Source organism: Magnolia sinica, chromosome 15 (assembly GCF_029962835.1).
Source record: "Magnolia sinica isolate HGM2019 chromosome 15, MsV1, whole genome shotgun sequence".
In the NCBI taxonomy this organism is placed as follows: Eukaryota; Viridiplantae; Streptophyta; class Magnoliopsida; order Magnoliales; family Magnoliaceae; genus Magnolia; species Magnolia sinica.
Window position 1 is genome coordinate 66160500 of NC_080587.1, and position 16759 is coordinate 66177258.

Sequence of the window (16759 nt, forward strand, 5' to 3'; positions counted from 1 at the left end):
AGTATTTGGGACCAAGTGGTTACGTATTTGCTCCATTAAATTTGCTCAAAATTAATGGAGCAGACCCGGATGTGCGTCGGAGCTATCCGGATGAGCGGGGGTCCCTGGAAGGTGGGAACCGCTGTTATGACCATGATGAAGCTGTCCATTTCCTATGGACAGCATTGGAGGGGCCTGGCCATTTGGACAGGCCGTGTTTATGTATTTGATTGAAATTAATGGAGCAGACCCAGATGTGCGTCGGAGCTATTCGGAAGAGTGGGGTTCCCTGGAAAGAGGGAACCGCTATTATGACCATGATGAAGCTGTCCATTTTTTATGGACAGCATTGGAGGGGCCTGGCATTTATGTCGGATGGCCGTATTTATATCTGTATTTGCTTTGCAGGGACCATACCCTTAACCTAAACCAAAACCTAAACTTGAACCTATACCTAAACTTGAAAACCCAAACATAAACCCGATCCCGAACCCAAACCCGATTTTCTAAACCTAAACCTTAACCTATTCTCAATTCCCTAAACCTATGTCTTATAACCTAAACCTAAACCTAAACCTTAACTTATACCTATAACCTATAACCTAAACCAAAACCCATGACCTAAAACCTTAACCTATAACCTAAACCTCAACCTTAACTTAAACCTATAACCTAAACCTGAACATATAACCTTAACCTAAAACCTAAAACCTAAACCTAAACCCATAACCTAAATGTATTCTCAATTCCCTAAACTTAAACCTACACCTAATCCTAATCTTAACTCCTTAACCTAAACCTATACCTAAACTTGAAAACCCAAACATAAACCCCATCCCGAACCCAAACCCGATTTCCTAAACGTAAACCTTAACCTATTCTCAATTCCCTAAACCTATGTCTTATAACCTAAACCTAAACCTTAACTTATACCTATAACCTATAACCTAAACCAAAACCCATGACTTAAAACCTTAACCTATGACCCAAAACCTCAACCTTAACTTAAACCTATAACCTAAACCTGAACATATAACCTTAACCTAAAACCTAAACCTAAACCGATAACCTAAATGTATTCTCAATTCCCTAAACTTAAACCTACACCTAATCCTAATCTTAACTCCCTAACCTAAACCTATACCTAAACTTGAAAACCCTAAACCTTGACCTATAACCTAACCTAAACCTATACTTATAACCCCAAAACCTATTACCTAAACCCATTCTCAAATCCAAAACCTATAACCTAAACCTGAACCTATTATCAAATCCTAAGACCTATAACCTAAACCATAACCAAAACCTATAACCTAAACCCGAACCCATTCTCAAATCCCCAAAACCCAAACCGATACCTAAACCTAAACCTAAACATAGACCTAATCCTAAACCTATAGCCTAAACTCAAATCCCTAAACCTTGACCTATAACCTAACCTAAACCTATACTTATAACCTAAAACTATTCCCAAATCCCAAAACCTATTACCTAAACCTAAACCTAAACCTAAACCTATAACCTAAACTCAATTCCCTAAACCTCAACCTAGACCTAAACCTAAACCTATAGCCTAAACTCAAATCTCTAAACCTTAACCTATAACCTAACCTAAACTTATACTTAAAACCTAAAACTATTCCCAAATCCCAAAACCTATTCTCTAAATCAAAACCAAAACCTATAACCTAAACCCGAACCCATTCTCAAATCCCAAAACCCAAACCTCAACCTAAACCTAAACCTAAACCTATAACCTAAACTCAATTCCCTAAACCTCAACCTAGACCTAATCCTAAACCTATAGCCTAAACTCAAATCCCTAAACCTTGACCTATAACCTAACCTAAACCTATACTTATAACCTAAAACTATTCCCAAATCCCAAAACCTATTACCTAAACCCATTCTCAAATCCATAACCTATAACCTAAACCTGAACCCATTCTCAAATCCATAACCTATAACATAAACCTGAACCCACTATCAAATCCCAAGACCTATAACCTAAACCAAAACCAAAACCTATAACCTAAACCCGAACCCATTCTCAAATCCCCAAAAACCCAAACCGACACCTAAACCTAAACCTAAACCTAAACCTATAACCTAACCTCAACCTAGACCTAAACTTAAACCTATAGCCTAAACTCAAATCCCTAAACCTTAACCTAGACCTAGACCTAAACCTAAACCTATAGCCTAAACTCAAATCCCAAAACCTTAACCTATAACCTAACCTAAACCTATACTTATAACCTAAAACTATTCTCAAATCCCAAAACCTATTACCTAAACCTAAACCTATAACCTAAACTCAATTCCCTAAGCCTCAACCTAGACCTAAACCTAAACCTATAGCCTAAACTCAAATCCCTAAACCTTAACCTATAACCTAACCTAAACTTATACTTAAAACCTAAAACTATTCCCAAATCCCAAAACCTATTCCTTAAACCACAACCAAAACCTATAACCTAAACCCGAACCCATTCTCAAATCCCAAAACCCAAACCTCAATCTAAACCTAAACCTAAACCTATAACCTAAACTCAATTCCCTAAACCTCAACCTAGACCTAATCCTAAACCTATAACCTAAACTCAAATCCCAAAACCTTAACCTATAACCTAACCTAAACCTATACTTATAACCTAAAACTATTCCCAAATCCCAAAACCTATTACCTAAACCTAAACCTAAACTTAAACCTATAACCTAAACTCAATTCCCTAAACCTCAACCTAAACCTAAACCTAAACCTATAACCTAAACTCAATTCCCTAAACCTCAACCTAGACCTAATCCTAAACCTATAGCCTAAACTCAAATCCCTAAACCTTGACCTATAACCTAACCTAAACCTATACTTATAACCTAAAACTATTTCCAAATCCCAAAACTTATTACCTAAACCCATTCTCAAATCCAAAACCTATAACCTAAACCTGAACCCATTATCAAATCCCAAGACCTATAACCTAAACCAAAACCAAAACCTATAACCTAAACCCAAACCCATTCTCAAATCCCCTAAACCCAAAATGACACCTAAACCTAAACCTATAACCTAATCTCAACCTAGACCTAAACCTAAACCTATAGCCTAAACTCAAATCTCTAAACCTTAACCTAGACCTAGACCTAAACCTAAACCTATAGCCTAAACTCAAATCCCAAAACCTTAACCTATAACCTAATCTAAACCTATACTTATAACCTAAAACTATTCTCAAATCCCAAAACCTATTACCTAAACCTAAACCTAAACCTAAACCTATAACCTAAACTCAATTCCCTAAACCTCAACCTAAACCTAAACGTAAACCTATAACCTAAACTCAATTCCCTAAACCTCAACCTAGACCTAATCCTAAACCTATAGCCTAAACTCAAATCCCTAAACCTTGACCTATAACCTAACCTAAACCTATACTTATAACCTAAAACTATTCCCAAATCGCAAAACCTATTACCTAAACCTAAACCTAAACCTAAACCTATAACCTAAACTCAATTCTCTAAACCTCAACCTAGACCTAAACCTAAACCTATAGCCTAAACTCAAATCTCTAAACCTTAACCTATAACCTAACCTAAACTTATACTTAAAACCTAAAACTATTCCCAAATCCCAAAACCTATTCCCTAAACCAAAACCAAACCTATAACCTAAACCCGAACCCATTCTCAAATCCCAAAACCCAAACCTCAACCTAAACTTAAACCTAAACCTATAACCTAAACTCAATTCCCTAAACCTCAACCTTGACCTAATCCTAAACCTATAACCTAAACTCAAATCCCAAAACCTTAACCTATAACCTAACCTAAACCTATACTTATAACCTAAAACTATTCCCAAATCCCAAAACCTATTACCTAAACCTAAACCTAAACCTATAACCTAAACTCAATTCCCTAAACCTCAACCTAAACCTAAACCTAAACCTATAACCTAAACTCAATTCCCTAAACCTCAACCTAGACCTAATCCTAAACCTATAACCTAAACTCAAATCCCAAAACCTTAACCTATAACCTAACCTAAACCTATACTTATAACCTAAAACTATTCCCAAATCCCAAAACCTATTACCTAAACCTAAACCTAAACCTAAACCTATAACCTAAACTCAATTCCCTAAACCTCAACCTAGACCTAATCCTAAACCTATAGCCTAAAATCAAATCCCTAAACCTTGACCTATAACCTAAACCTATCCCTATAACCTAACCTAAACCTATACTTATAACCTATAACCTAACCTAAACCTTGACCTATCCCTATACCCAAACCTACACCTCATCCTAATCTCAACTCCCTAACCTAAACCTAAACTTGAAAGCCCAAACCTAAACCCGATCCCAAACCCGGACCCGATTTCCTAAACCTAAATCTTAACCTGTAATCAAGTTCCCAAAAGCTATAACCTATAACCTAAACCTTAACCTAAACCTAAACCAAAACCTATAACCTAAACCTTAACCTATAACCTAAACTTAATTATAACCTATAGCCTAACCTTAACCTAAACCTATAACCTAAACCTAAACCAAACCTAAACCTATAATCATATGGTGAGACCATTTCTTTTGTGTCAATTTCATTCCTCTTTGAGTTTTTTTTTTTAATTCATTAAGAAAAAAAAAAGTGGTTATACGTGATGCACTTCTTTCACTATCTTTCTTTTCTCTAATGGGCATTCTAATTTATGAATGACATGACTGTTTGTAGGATGATGGAATATACGAAGCTGCTGAAATTCGGTGAAGTCGAGCACATTTCTCTAATGAAGCCAAAGATTTATATTTTCAGCATTATTGTATTTGTAACTGTAATTGATTGTAATTGTAATTAATTGAACGAAGGATTATAATTGTAATTGAATGAATGAATGATTGTAATTGAATGAATGAATGATTGTACAGGTGGTATTTGAATGAACAGGTGGTTAATGAATGAACAGGTGGTAATTGAATGAACAGGTGATTTAATTTTTCAATGTACAAAATAGCTACGGATACTGACCGTAGCCACTAGTCAGACAGGTGTAGCTTTTTTAATTTTGGCATATTGCTACGGACTTTCAGCTACAAATAATATCCGTAGCTGTTTGAAGTTTTTGCTACAGATATAATTGTTATGGATTATATCTGTAACTATTTAACATATAGCTACAGATTAAATCCGTAGCTAATAATCAGATAGGTGTAGCCTTTTAAATTTTGGCCTATTGCTATGGACTTTCAGCTACAAATAATATCTATAGCTGTTTATTTTTTTTGCTACAGGGAAAAAGGCTACGGATTTAATCCGTAGCCATATGTCTAAGGCTACGGATTTAATCCGTAGCCATAGGTTCCAGACCTATCGTTATGGCACCTACGACGACGGTCGTGTTATGGACTAGCTACGGACTTAATCCGTAGCCTTAGGCCTATGGCTACGGATTAAATCCGTAGCCTTTGCCCGTTTTTTTGGTAGTGACTTGTGCACGAACCTACCCATCTAATTATATAACTCCATGCTATTCAGGGACTGATTCAGTCATGCTCATTAGACACGTTCTGATCATATAGAATTCTAATTCGGCCCTATCGTTGGCCCATCACCCATCCTTAAGAGTTGATATGGACCATTGGAATATATGGTGTGAAACCTTTCAGTTTGTTTTATATTAAGGTTACTATTTTTCCAATGATCAATACTAACCGTCTTGTGGGCCGTATCAGATTGATTAAGATATAATCCATTGAAAGGCATGATTATAATTGTTATCCTATGTCTGTATTAGTAATATTGGATTCGGTTGTGTTAGCCACCATAGTGACCTCAATCAATCAAAATTCTACAAGTACAGACTTATAACATTGGGATAAGGAGGATAACATACAATTGTGTTCACATTTTCATGCGTACGGTAACGAAAACATAGACGATTATCGGTTGCAAACACGTGAACGGGTGAAGTAAATGGTGTTGGTGATGTAAAGCTGAAAGACTCATCTCACCCACAGGTGTTGAGTGTCTCAAATTTACATGACTGACATCAGTTAGCTTCATGTTCAGGAGAATCACTAGCATATTATTATTACCACCCACAGGAGGAATGATGATGATGTAACAGATTCTCACCAGGATGAGATGGTTGGGCCCATCGTCATCCTGGATGATTCAGTTGATGCCTCCCTTAGCAATTGAATTGATTAACTTTGGCTGATATTTGTTTACATTCACTAAATTGTTTTGTGAAATTATGAACTAATGTGAATATAAATGCATCTCTTTTATTTCAGTCTCAATTCCAACTAGCCAGAATCAAGTCCCTGCCCTTAATGGATCTAATTACGCTCAATGGAAGAACGCCATTGAAGTTGTACTGGGCTGTCTTCAATTAGATCTTGCCCTAATAACACCAGAACCGCCAAAGCCATCTGATAATGCCACTGAAGCTGAATATAATCGATGGGTTGTATGGTTTAGATCATATGATACATGCCTGAAAGTCATTAAGTATTCAATTTCTGAATCGATGAAGGGTGCCATGCCTGATAAGGCTAAAGTTTTCCTGACTGAAATGAAAAAACGATTCAAGAAATCTGATAAATCTGAAGTGGGCATTCTTTTGAATAAATTGACTCGCTCGTCCTACGATGGAAAATGCAACATCCGTGAATACATTGTAGAGCAGATTGAAGTTGTTTCTAAGATCCGTGCTCTAGGGCTTGTACTCACTGATGATCAACTGGTTCATTTGATCATGAACAACTTACCTCCCCAATTCGGCACGTTCCTGGTAAACTATAACACTCTAAAGGACATGTGGACATTTGATGAACTTATCACTCAGTGCGTCCAAGAAGAAGACAGGATCAAACAGATGATAAAAGTTCAAAATGTTAATATAGTGACTTCAGGATAAGGGCATGGGCAAGGGAATAAAGGTAGAAGGAAGAGGAAACAAGGTTCTAATAATGGATTCTCTGGTCCTCCATCTGGAAACCATGAGAATCAATCTGGAAATGGATCTAAACGCAAACGGGTTAAAGGTAAACCGTGCTTCTTTTGTAAAAAGACGGGTCATCTAAAGAAAGACTGCGAAGGTTTTAAGGATTGGCTCATAAAAAAAGCTAATCATTCTGTTCTTGTCTGTTTTGAATCTAATCTGACCAATGTGTCAGCGGATTCCTGGTGAATAGATTCAGGAACTACTATTCACATATGCACTTCTATGCAGGAATTACTACAGGTTAGGCCACCAACTGATGCGGAGTGCTCAGTATACGTAGGCAATGGTGTCAAAGTTGACGTAGAGGCAATAGGAGTCTATAGGCTTAAGTTGAAGTCTGGTCATTTTTGAATTTAGTAAATACATTCTGTGTATCGTCTATAAGGCGCAATTTAATTTCAATTTTCTATTTGGATAAGTTGAGATATTCGTTCCACTTTGGAAATAAAAGTTTTAGTATTTACTTTAATTCGATTAAAGTTGGAACCGGCTCTTTAGTAAACAACTTATACCAGTTAGACTTGATTGCCTCTCACGTCTATAATATTAATACCTTGCATGGAAATGTAGTGGGATCCAAGCAAAGACTAGACTATGAGAATTCTTCCATGTTGTGGCACAGGCGGCTATGCCATATATCTTGTGAGAGATTAGACAGGCTTATGCGAGAAGGAATTTTGCATTCTCTAGACTTCTCTGACTATAAAGTATGCATTGATTGCATAAAAGAGAAACAAACTAGAATGAGAAAGAAAGGTACAACCAGGAGTGTAGATCTATTAGAGGTTATACATACAGATATCTGTGGACCATTTCCTACAGCCTCATGGAGTGACCACAAATATTTCATTACCTTTATAGATGACTACTCTCGCTTTGGGTACTTATACCTTATCAGTGAGAAATCAGATGCCCTGGATGCTTTTAAAATCTATAAGGCCGAGGTTGAAAATCAACTCAATAAGAGAATTAAAGTTGTCAGATCTGACCGTTGTGGTGAATACTATGACAGATATGACGAATCAGGACGCAATCCAGGGCCATTCGCTAAATACCTGCAGGATTGTGGCATTGTTGCTTAGTACACTATGCATGGTACTCTAGAGCAGAATGGAATTGCTGAGAGACGTAATCGCACCCTTATGGATATGGTGCGAAGTACGGTCAGCAATTTAACATTGCCAGAATCTCTGTAGGGTGATGCGATTAAAATTGCAGTTCATATATTAAACAGGGTTCCCAGTAAAGCAGTAAACAAAACTCCTTTTGAGTTGTGGAATGGGAGAAAACCAAGTCTCCGATATCTACATGTTTGGGATTGTTCTGCTGAGGCCAAAATTTATAACCTGCATGAAAAGAAGCTTGATCCTAGAACCATAAGTTATTTCTTCATTGGATACCCAGAAAGATCAAAAGGCTATCGATTCTACTCTCCTTCCCACTCCATTAGGATTGTTGAGACTGGGAATGCCAGATTCATTGAGGACACTGAAAATAGTGGGAGCACGAACATAAGAAATTTTGTATTTGAGGAACAAAGGACTACGGCTCCTGTCATAGTCAATCCAGATCACATGGACATTAATGATACAGTCAATTCTGCAGTCACTGCAAAGCACCACGTAGAACCTCATATACAAACCACTGATGAGGAAAATCAAGATCAGACCCAATAAGCTGAACCATTAAGAAGATCTGAAAGAGAGAGAAGGCCTGTAAATCGATACGATTACATCATATACTTACAAGAATACGACTTTGACATAGGGGTGGAAAAGGATCTTGAATCCTTTACATAAGTTAAACAAAGTGCTGATCCTTCTCGTTGGTTTAATGCCATGAAAGATGAGTTGAAATCCATGTAGGACAATAAAGTATGAGATCTTGTAGAGTTACCCACTGGAATAAGGCCGATTGGTTGTAAATGGATATTTAAAATCAAATGGGACTCCAAAGGTAATGTCGAACGATATAAAGCCAGACTTGTTGCCAAGGATTTTAACTAACATGAGGGCATTGACTTTAAGGAGACTTTCTCACCAGTATCTAAGAAAGACTCATTCAGGATCATAATGGCTCTTGTAGCTCATATGGATTTAGAGTTACATCAGATGGATGTAAAGACTGCATTTCTCAATGGGGATCTGAATGAGAATGTGTACATGTTGCAGCCCGAAGGTTTTGTAGCTACTGGCTCAGAACATTTGATTTGCAAACTTAAGAAGTCCATCTATGAGTTGAAACAGGCATCGCGACAGTGGTACCTTAAGTTTCTTAAAGTAATTTCTTCATATGGCTTTGTAGAAAACACTACAGATGAATGCATCTACATTAAAACCAGTGGGAGTAAGTTCGTTATGATGATTTTGTATGTTGATGACATTCTTTTAGCTAGCAGTGATACCAGGATGTTGAGTGACATTAAGAAATTCTTATCTCAAAGGTTTGAAATGAAAGACCTTGGTGAAGCTTCTTACGTCATCGGCATTGAGATTCGCCGTGACAGAACACTTGGACTGCTCAGCTTATCATAGAGGGCCTATATTATTAGGGTACTCGAAAGGTATGACATGTAAAATTGTGCTTCAGGAAAGTCGCCCATTGTGAAAGGCGACAAATTGGGTTTATTTTAGTGTCCAAAGAATGATTTAGAAAAAAATCGAATGAAAGAATTTTCGTACGCATCAGTAGAAGGGAGCATCATGTATGCTCAAGTCTGTACGCGATCGGACATTGCCTTTGTCACTGGAATGTTGGGAAGATATCTATCTAATTCAGGAATGCAACATTGAATAGCTGCAAAGAAAGTATTACGGTATCTTCAGAGAACGAAAGACTTCAGACTCACATACAGAAGGTCTGATCAGTTAGAGTTAATCGAATATTCAGATGCAGACTTCGCAGGCTGCGTTGATACTAAGAAGTCTACTTCAGGATACATCTTCATGATGGTGGGAGGAGCTGTGTCGTGGAAAAGCGTGAATCAATCTACTGCAGCCTCATCCATTATGGAAGCCGAATTTATTGCCTGCCATGAGGCATCTAATCAGGCACTATGGTTACAGAGTTTTTTGTCAGGTTTGTGGGTACTGGAGCATATCCCGAAACCATTGAGAATAGTTTACGATAATTCGGCTGCTATTTCCTTCTCTAGTAATAACAAGCATTCGTCAAGGTCGAGGCATATCGACATCAGGTATCTTGTTGTAAAGGAAATGGTTCAGAATCATCAAGTGTCCATGGAATTCATCGGCACTAAGCAGATGATTGCAGATCCGCTCACTAAAGGGCTCTCTATCACGCCATTTCAGGAGCATGTAACATTCATGGGAGTCACTGATCCCACAGATGTTTTCAGTTAGTGGGAGTTGAGCGTACTTTAATTTTCACAGACACGTAGAGATTTCGTTTTATACAGTTTGTTTGGATGATTTTGATATAAAGATTTATTTCTTCTTCTCTATATATATGCGCAAATTTTGAGTAAGTAGAACTACAGTCGTGTCTCGTTGGAAACATGTAAAAGCTTCAGGACCTCCTAAGGAAGGCACATAACATCACACTAAAGTGTGTAATCCTTATACCACATTTCTTAGTTCATGATCTATGTCGTTAAGATTGAAAGTATTTGTGATCGCGCTTAGACTCACTTCGCCTAAATGTTGTGATAACTACCGTGTTTCGATACTGACTGTCTTAATGGACCAGATTGAATAACATTACTCATACTGTCCAACTGTTTTCATTGGTTAACCATTTGGATATTTTCTTAAAAGATCAAAACTTATTTTCTAAATAATTCTATATGACTATCATTAACGTTGCTCAATGAGGCCCAAGTGGGAGAATGTAAGAACTCTATTTAGTGGGCCTCACTGATCAACGGTCTAGATTGTCATATAGTTGGATTAGATGATTGAGTAGACCAGTGGACCCCACTTCAGGTGATGCGCTGCGCAGTCTATCTGCGCAGCTCTGCGTACTAGGGCTGGAATGCTATAGCTGTCTTACGCAGACAGCAATTTGAGTTGCACTAGGATGCTACAATGTGGAGCGTGGGAGAGAGAGTTGTGATGAGTTTCAAACTCTCTCTCCACAGATTCTATAAAAGAGAGCTGGGTCCCCGATCCTACACCACAGCAGAAATTCAAGTCTCATCTTATGAATTGCAGAAAGAGTGTGAAGGAAAGGAAGATCCTAAGCTCTATAGGTATTCTGGTATTCTTATCCGGCTTCCATGGCGGCGTCTCAGCTAGGTAAGCTATCCGACCCCTGATCACCATGTCCCATGCACAGACAGATCCGTGAGCCTATTCCGCATATAGATTTAGTCCCACACCTCATTCACTTGAAGATATGGATGTTACCTTAGTGCATCCACAACAAAAGGTTAGTCATGTGATAGGTTCTTCATTGTGAGGCTTTTCTTGAACGACATTTAATGTTGAATTTTATTTTTCCAAAGTATTAGACTTTGTGTGGTTCATCAGATCATTAGTAATGACACGTTGTGTCCGTGGTCTTTACATGAGTAGGGTGCCTGCACACTAAAGGTATGAAGTGGATGCTCCTTTAATTATTAAATAGGATATTGTGTGAATTTAAAATAGTGCGTTTGAAAGACTTGGAATAGCTACTAGTTGATATAAGCTTAGAATATATGGTTGGCTAGATTTGTAGAATCGCCTTAGGGGGCATTTGGCAAGGGGTATTTGATGGGATTAGGTGGGATAGAATTGCATTTGGTCTCACATGGGATTTCTGTAGATTTTGAAATCCACTACACATGTGGGCCCCACATTGATACATGCGTTTATCTATGCCTTCCATCCACATACACCATTTAAACATGATATTCTGGTTATATATGTGTACAAGTGAACAACACCTGTTGTGAATTTGGTCCGTTGATTACAATTCCATGGTCCACCAAATAGGATTTTGCTTAATCTAGTGTTTTCCCATGGTAAGAATTTTATCCCAAACATGGGATCGGATACAATTCAATGCCATTTTATTCCACAGACCAAACAAGTCCTTAGGTTAGGAAATCCCCAACTAATATGACTCCCGCATATACTTCGAAGTTAGGGATTTCGAGTAAGGACCTTAGTGACGGAGAAGGAAGGGGTTAGGTACTCGTCCTACCCCAAAATCATATATTTTACATCCAATAACTCATTCCGGTTTGAGAGATATGACCGTTTTAAGTTCAAACAATCTGGATCATCTCCATCTCCGATCGGGCCTTTTTTGGTCCATTTTGGCCATGAAATTATCTGCAACCCACGCTACATCAGTCTCCTCCACTTCAAAAGAACTCGTCCTTCTTCAGTTCATGATACTTGATTAGGTCCTCGAGATCTCCATGTCGTCTGAAGATCAACAACGTAAGCGTTGTTATTGATCTTTCAGAGGATCAGCGCCAGTCCAATCTTCTTGTTCTTCAACTTGTTGTACGTCCTAGTCGGAAATCTCTCCTTGTGTAAATGGACCATAACTTGGTCGCCTACCTCGAATATTTTTTGTCGTTGATGCATGTTGGCTTGCTCCTTATACTTGTCGTTCAAGGTATGTCACTTGTCTTGTACCTTAACATGAATGCCCATGATCGTGTTTGTCATATGTTCTGCTGCAATGCTCATACCTGCGAGTTTGGGTAAAAGGACCAAGTCAAGTGTGTGGCAAAACACTCGACCATAAATAACCTGGAATGGGGACTTCCCTGTCAAGTGATTTACCATGTTGTTGAATGCAAACTCTACTTGAGATAAGGCTAAATCTCATTGCTTCGAATATTCTCCTGAAATACATCGAAAGAGGTTCCCCAACATGCGATTTACAACTTCAGTTTGTCCGTCGGTTTGTGGGTGGTAGGCACTGTTGAATTGTAGTCGTGTACCAAATCGGTTCCACAAAGTCCACCAGAAGTGCCTAATGAACTTCGTATCATGGTCAGAAGCGATAGTCTTAGGAACCCCGTGTAGCTGCACGACTTCTGTGAGAATGATTTTGCTACGTGTGTTGTGTCAAGGGTCTTCTTGCATAGTTTGAAGTGAGCCATCTTCGAGAAACGATCCACCACCACGAACGTCGAATCCATGCCACATTGTGTTCGTTGGAGACCCAACATGAAGTCCATTGATAGGTCCTCCTAAGGGCTGTCAGGTATAGGTAACGGTGTGTAGAGGCCCATATTTTGAGACTGCTGCTTGGAGACTTCGCAAACATGACGACGCTATACCGCTCTACCCACATCACGTACTAACTGTGGCCAGTAGTACCTTTCTTCAACAAACGCTTGTGTTTTGTCCCGTTCAATGTGTCCACTAAGGCCACCTCTATGTAGCTCTTTGATGATCTTTTCCCTCAACAAACTTTTGGGGATGCATAGTCGATTCCATTTGAAAAGGAATCCGTCTTGCATATGTAGGTCACCGGGGTGACTTTCTTGACATCTAACTCATGCGTCCTTGAAGTCGTCGTTGTTGGTATATATGTCCTTGAGGAGCTCGAACCCGACAACCTCACTGCTCATAGTGACTAACAAAGTTGCATGACGACTTAGTGCATCGACTACTTTGTTTTGTTGCCCAGACTTATGTTTCGGCAGAAACGTGAATTCCTGCAAAAACAAAATCCACCTAGTATGCACACGGTTAACGTTAGCTTGACGATTAATGAATTTGAGAGCTTAATGGTCTGTATAAAGTATGAATTCTCTTTGAAACAATTAACGTCACCAATGTCGCAGTGCCTGGACTACTGTGTACAATTTGATCTCATATGAAGACCACTTCTTACGTGCATCGCTAAGTTTTCCACTGTAGAAGGCTACCGACCTACTTTCTTGAGACAAAATTCCTCCAATTCTGACATATGAGGCATCACATTTGACTTTAAACATTTTGTCAAATTTGGAAAGTATAAGAACTGGAGTTATGGACAACTTGTGCTTAATTTCAGCAAAGCTCATGTCGGCTTCGTCAGTCAAGTGAAACTGTCCCTTCTTCATGCAATTTGTGATTGGTGACATAATGATATTAAAATTCTTCACGAACCGACGATAGAATGTCGTCAGTCCGTGAAAGCTCCATACCTCGTGAATGTTTGTGGGAACCAGCCATTCCCTAACTGCCTCACCTTTTCTTCATCCACCCGAATGCTCATGGATGTCACGACAAATCTTAAAAACAACATGCTATCGGTCATGAAGCTGATTTTTTTAATTGAGATATAATTTATTTTCAGTGAGCACTTGAAGGACCTTCTTGAGGTGTTCCATATGGGTTGCTTCATCTTGACTGTATAATAAAATATCATTGAAATAAACCACAATGAATTGCCCAATGAATGTTTAGAGAACTTGGTTCATCAACCTCATGAATGTGCTAGGCGCGTTCGAAAGACCGAAGAGCATGACCATCCATTCGTACAACCCTTTCTTGGTCTTAAAGGCCGTCTTCCACTCATCACCCAACCGTATTTGAATCTAATGGTAGCCGCTCCTTAGATCCAATTTAGAGAATAATTTTGCGCCCTCAAGCATGTCTTACATATCGTCCAGACGTGGTATGTGAAATTTGTATTTTATGGTGATTTTGTTGATGGTTCGGCTATCGACACACATGCGCTAACTCCCATATTTCTTAGGAGTTAATAGAGCAGGTACATTGCATTGGCTCATGCTTTCTCGGGTAAGACCCTTACGGATCAGTTCCTTCACTTGCCCCTGTAGAATTTTGCACTCTTTCAAACTCATCTGATAGTGAGGACGATTGGGCAAGTTGGACCTAGGGACAAGATCAATATGGTGTTGTATATATCGCATGGGAGGTAATCCATTGAGAAAGTTATCAGGCCAAATTTCTTTAAACTTATGCAGTAAGGGTTTTAGTTCATTGGGGATGTTGGTGGGACCGAGTTCTTTCCCTTTTACAATTAGTGCATAGGCCTGTCTTGTTTCTTTATATTCCTCCATGAACTCTCATATGGTTAAGAGAAAAAGGCTCTTTACTTTAGAAGTTTCAGGTGGTCCCTCTAGATCCATAGGGGCCAATATGATTTTTCGGCCGTCCTTGACAAAAATATACACATTATCTCACATTTTATGAGTGGCATCATGGTCGGATTGCTAGAGTCGACCGAGTGGTATGTGACATGCTTTCATGTCAATCATATCACATACTATTTCATCTTTATAATGTTTACCAATTGAAAAGGATATGGTACACTGTTCAGTTACCTTTGTTTCATTGACCTTCATGATCCAACCGATTGGTATATGGGGATGGATGACACTCTGTTTTGCAATTACAATTTTTCTACCATTACCCTGGAGATGATGTTCTCACTGCTCCCATTGTCGATGATCACATCGCAAACTTTTCGATTCACCGTACACCTAGTTTGGAAGATTTTATGTCGTTGTAGGTGTATTTCTTTCCTTGGCACATATAATAATCGCATCACAACGAGCAATTTGCCATGATCCTATTGAACCTAACATGACTCATTCGTCTCGTCTTTTGTGGTATGCTCTGGTTCCTCAACACCTGGATCCTCATCGGTGTTTTCAGCATTACCATCATTAATGAGGAGGTTCGCCAATTGTAGCTAGGGGACAGGTATTTGATAGGTGACCCAGCTGGCCACAATGGAAGTAATTGTCTGGCCTTGGCTAAGCATAGGGGTTTGGGATCTTGCTTGGGCCAGCAGCAGTCAATACGCCCATTTGGGGCTTAATTTGTCTGCTTCCTTGATCTCGGTTTACGAGTGTAGGAGGTTAAGTGCGTGCTCTTATAGGCTCCTTCCCTCTGGGCTGTGGAGATTCCCGGGGCGGACCTGTTGTGGCAACTCTAGCGGTAGGATACGTCTGTGTGTTGGGACGTTCAAATTGCACTTCCACTCGAGTAGTCAACTTGATTGCATCATTCATCGTCCAAACGGACTACATATAGACCCAATCCTGGATCGCTATATGCAATCCACAGTTGAATCGGGTGACTTGTTGCAATTTAGTTTCGGTCAAATTGTTAAGCGTCGCCAAGCAGTAGAATTCTTCTGCGTAATCTCTCATTGTCTGACTATCTTGTCGACAATTTTGGTATTGTTGGAATAGTACCTGATCGTAGTCACTAGGGAGGAATTGTGCATGTTATTTTATCCACTGCCATGTGCAAATCTGTGCTTTCGGTTGTCTCGTTTGTATGAGTTATAGTTGCTCTTACCAAGTTGAAGCTCTGTCCTTCAACTTGTAGGCCACAAGCTTGACCTTTCTTTGCTTCAGAGATGTCCATATAGTCGAAAAATCACTCAATTTTAGAAAGTCAATCGAGGAAATCCTCAATATGTAGTTGGCTATTGAAGCTAGGAATATTGACCTTCATCTTGAATTTTCGATCTTTTCGATCTATTTGATCGCCACCTTGTCTAGGATATTAGAGGACTATGTTGTCAAGCTCCTCGTCGCTGGATCCTCCTTCCTCAGGAATGAACCTTTGGTTCGTTGCTGACACTATTCCGCGATCAGGATGATTACAAGTTCCAGCAATAGTTGGTGGTGGATTCCCACCATGAACATAGAGTTGCCATATGACCTCCGTTATGCAATCCACCATTCGAACCATGGAAGCCTACAACCCTTGCATAGCTTGCCGATTCTCTCGTTGCGTCGCTTCGAAAGCTTCCGCTGTTAAAGTTAAATTCCCTGGATCCAGTCTATCCCTGAAAATTTTTTAATGGTCCTGATTTTTGGGGTGTTTGAC